The following is a 3,918-nucleotide window of genomic DNA, read 5'->3' as shown; positions in this document are numbered from 1 at the left end:
GTGACAATGTTTACAACTCTAAAAATAGACAATAAAATCTTTCAAAGAGTTTTCAGAGATCCAAACTAAAAATCTAGAGCTATCTACATGGTGACTGATGAACTAAAATTTTAGTATTAAAAAAAAAAAAGTTACTTTATGAACCGTGACTTTCTGAGTCACTGGTGTCTCAAGATACCTTTGTGGGGTTTTTTGTTTTGCTTAGTTTTGCTTTGCTTGTTCTGGGCTTGAAGAACAAATATTCATTTCCTGCAGAAATGGAGGCTGGGAAGATCAAGATGCCTGCAGATGAGAATCTGCTTCCTGATCCCTAGAAGTTTGTCTCCTGCTGTGTCCTTGCACAATGGAAAGAGTGAGGGAGCTCAATGTTGTGGAACACTTCACGAATTTTCATCTCATCCTTGGGCAGGGGCCATGCTAATCTTCTCGGTATTGTTCCAATTTTGGTTCTATGTGTGCTGCTGAAGGGAGCGCTTGGATCTCTGAGTGGTTCTCTGATCAAATGGAAAACATTAATTCCGTTTGGACAAGTTGCCACTGTGACTTCATTTGGTCTTGTTGCTTCTTGCTGGAGAGATTGTTCTCTATTCCTGTCTCCATAACTCAGAATCTTCTACCAGCGATCTTGCCCTGACTGTAAAACACTTGTTTCTTTACAATAAAAAAAAAAAAAAAAGAGTACAAGGCTATTGGTTGGTCCAGAATGAGTTTGTCTCCGAACATGTTTTGTTAAATACACTGATTTCCTGAGCTGACCACTGACCACAGGAATACGCCTCTGTCCTTGCCATTAATAGTTTTATCCTGCTTTTTCTATTTCCCAATCCAGGGATGTCCTCAAAACTTCACTAGGTGAACCTTACGTCAAAACACTCAAGTTCTAGGGACTGCATCTATCTCAAAAAAAGAATATGCCATTCTAATTTATTAAAACCTCATTTTACAGTTAATCTTGGCTCAGAATAACAAAAACCAAAATAGAAAATTCAGCCAAACAAGTAATTCACATGAAATCATAAATGAGCAACCACCCACCCATGTACCCACCCACTCAATCAGCCCACAAATATTATTGAGCAAAATGCCCAGGTGCAGTATTAATTGCTTGGAATAGCTCTGTGAGCCAAACAGACAATCCCTGCCCTTCAGAAGCTGCTATTATAGTGAGGATGGAAAGGGGTGGACAGCGGGGAGCTGCTGCTTGGCTGGTGCTGGTGTCTCTGATGGGGGTACAATGAAGCTGCTTCTGCAGATGTAAAAAACACTGCAAAGTGGATTCAGCTGCTGCTGCAGGAAGGAACTGCCATTGCCGGGGTGAAGATCTGTAGCTACAGAGATGCTCACAGGAACAGGAAGCGAAGTGGAAGGAACAAGTCCCTTCTTCCTCCTCCATCCCTGCAACCTCCACCAGGCATTGTCTATGCAGAATCCCTGGTGGCTCAGACAGTAAAGAATCTTCCTGCCATGTGGGAGACTTGGGTTCGATCCCTGGGTTTGGAAGATCCCCTGGAGGAAATGGCAACCCACTCCACTATTCTTGCCTGGAGAATCCCATGGACAGAGGAGCCTGGTGGGCTACAGTCCATGGGGTCTCAAAGAGCTGGACGCGACTGAGTGACTAACGCTATGCAGAGTCGACAGGGACCAGCTGGCCAAGCTGAAATGTAGTTTGCAAAGTCCCAGTCCCAGCATCCCAGAGAGTATAGGAAGGTGGGTTGGAGCTAAAATAGCTTGTAACTGGCACAATAATAAACAGATAAATTAGGTTAGAAGATGATAAGGGCCACAGGGGAAAGAGAAGAGCAAGGTAAAGAGGATTAGGAGAGTGTTACATATTACATAGGGCAATCAGGGTGGGCCTCATCGAGAAGAGTGACTTCCCTGGAGGCTCAGATGGTAAAAGTGTCTGCCTACAGTGTGGGAGACCCGGGTTCGATCCTTGGGTCAGGAAGATCCCCTGGAGAAGGAAATGGCAACCCACCCCAGTACTCTTGCCTGGGAAATCCCATGGATGGAGAAACCTGGTAGGCTACAATCCATGGGGTCACAAAGAGTCGTACACGACTGAGCGACTTCACTTTCTTTCTTTCTTTTCTCATTGAGAAGGTGATAGACATACCACTAAGCTAACAGTTGGCCTATCCAAGATCCAAGTGTCTTCAAGACAGTTACTGCACTGCCAGTAATTGTTCAGGACCAGGAAAATTCACTCCTTTGGGCTTTTCTTACCCAGCTTTATATTTAAGAGACAGGACTGCTCTAATTTCTCATATTTCCATTCCCAATCTTGTGTAAACAGATACTTTAAACTGACTCTCAGGGACAAAGTCCTTTCCTAAAACTGAAAGGATACCCGAGGTGAGGAATTTATCACAGGTGAAGTCATCCGGCAGGCTTCCCAGGTGGCACTAGTGGTAAAGAACCCACCTGCAATGCAGGAGATGTAAGAGATTCGGTTCAATCCCTGGGTCAGGAAGAGCCCCTGGAGGCGAGCATGGTAACCCACTCCAGTATTCTTGCCTGGAGAATCCCATGGACAGAGGAACCTACAGTTCATAGGGTTGCAAAGAGTCCGCCATGATTAAATCAACTTAGCACACAAGGACCTGGAGCAACTGAAATGCTCATATCTTGCTGGCAGGAATATAAAATGGTGCAACCTCTTTAGAAAACTGTTTAGCAGATTTTTCTAAAGCTAAATATACAGCTACCTTCTCATTCAGCAATGCCAATCCTATGTATATGCCCAAGAGAAATGGTTGAACGAAAAGACATGTAGAAGATGTTCTTGATAGCTTGCCTTGTAATGGCCAATGAGTATTGCACTAGATGACATTCATAGTCGCTAGCTGAATGGATACATAAACTGCAGCAGATGCGTACAATGGGTTGCTACATGACAGCAACAACAAAACAGACATCCGTACACTTGTAACCAAGTGGGACCCTGTGGGACCTTCCCAGGACAGACCTCCCTACGCCCTCCACCTGCCTCTTGTTAGTAGAAAAACTTTAGCCTCTTAGGCCTTCCCCAAGTTCCAATGAATTAATTTAATCAGAGAAGTAAGAAAATGCAGAAGTGAAGGAAACAGTCAAGCAAGACAAAATAATAATAGCTTAGCCAGTAAATGGAGTCAAAGACCTTTCATTCCTCCTCAAGGGCTATAGATAATATTCTGAGCCATATCTTTTGAGCTGTTTTGCAGATACTGAAACCCCCACCAGATGGAAGAAGTACATAGACCCCAAATCAGTTGGAACCAGGTTGATGTTGACTCCCAATTACCTCACTACCAACCAATCAGAAGAATGTTCACGAGTTAATCACACACCTTACAACCTTCCTCCCTTATCCTATCTTTAAACACCTTCCTCTGAAAGTCATTGAGGAGTTGGAGCCTTTTGAGCACTCGCTGCCTGGACTCCTTGCTTGGAGCCCATGGATAACACTGCACTTACCTTCGCCACAGCCTGGTGTCAGTAGATCAGCTTTACTGATACATGGGTGAGCAGCCTCAAGTTTGGTTCTGTCCTGCACTCAACAACTTCCATGAATCGCAAAAACAGAAATATTGAGCAAAAGGAGCCACACACAAGAGCACATACCGTATGTTCGAGAACAGGCCAAACTGATGATAATAGAAGTCAGACTGTGGTTACCTCCAGCAAGGCCCAGGGAAGCTAGCTGGATACTGAAAGCATTCTCCACCTTGACCTGGGTGATGTTCATGTGGATAGGTACATATGTGAGAATCCATCAAGCATGTAGGATTAGCATGGCCGTGAATTTTGTAACATGCGTGTTATCCCTCAATAGAAAAAGGAAAAAGAGAAGAAAGGAGGGAGGTGAGCATCTTTTCTTAGGACGTGTGGTAAGAATCAAGTAGTCTAAGGACTTACCAGGTGGTCCAGTGGCTA

The 3,918-nt window shown here is 44.2% G+C and overlaps 1 non-coding gene across 1 annotated transcript; it reads right to left on the bottom strand.

The window, feature by feature from the left end:
• Positions 1-364: 364 nt before the first annotated feature.
• On the bottom strand, positions 365-474 carry LOC138984940 (U6 spliceosomal RNA). Its single transcript, XR_011462190.1, has one exon. It is a non-coding gene; the product is annotated as a U6 spliceosomal RNA (small nuclear RNA).
• Between the last annotated feature and the right edge of the window lie 3,444 nt (positions 475-3,918).

Source organism: Bos mutus, chromosome 2 (genome assembly GCF_027580195.1).
Source record: "Bos mutus isolate GX-2022 chromosome 2, NWIPB_WYAK_1.1, whole genome shotgun sequence".
Classification (NCBI taxonomy): domain Eukaryota; kingdom Metazoa; phylum Chordata; class Mammalia; order Artiodactyla; family Bovidae; genus Bos; species Bos mutus.
The sequence above is the reverse complement of the archived record's forward strand: the minus strand, read 5'-3'. Positions and strand labels throughout refer to the sequence as shown.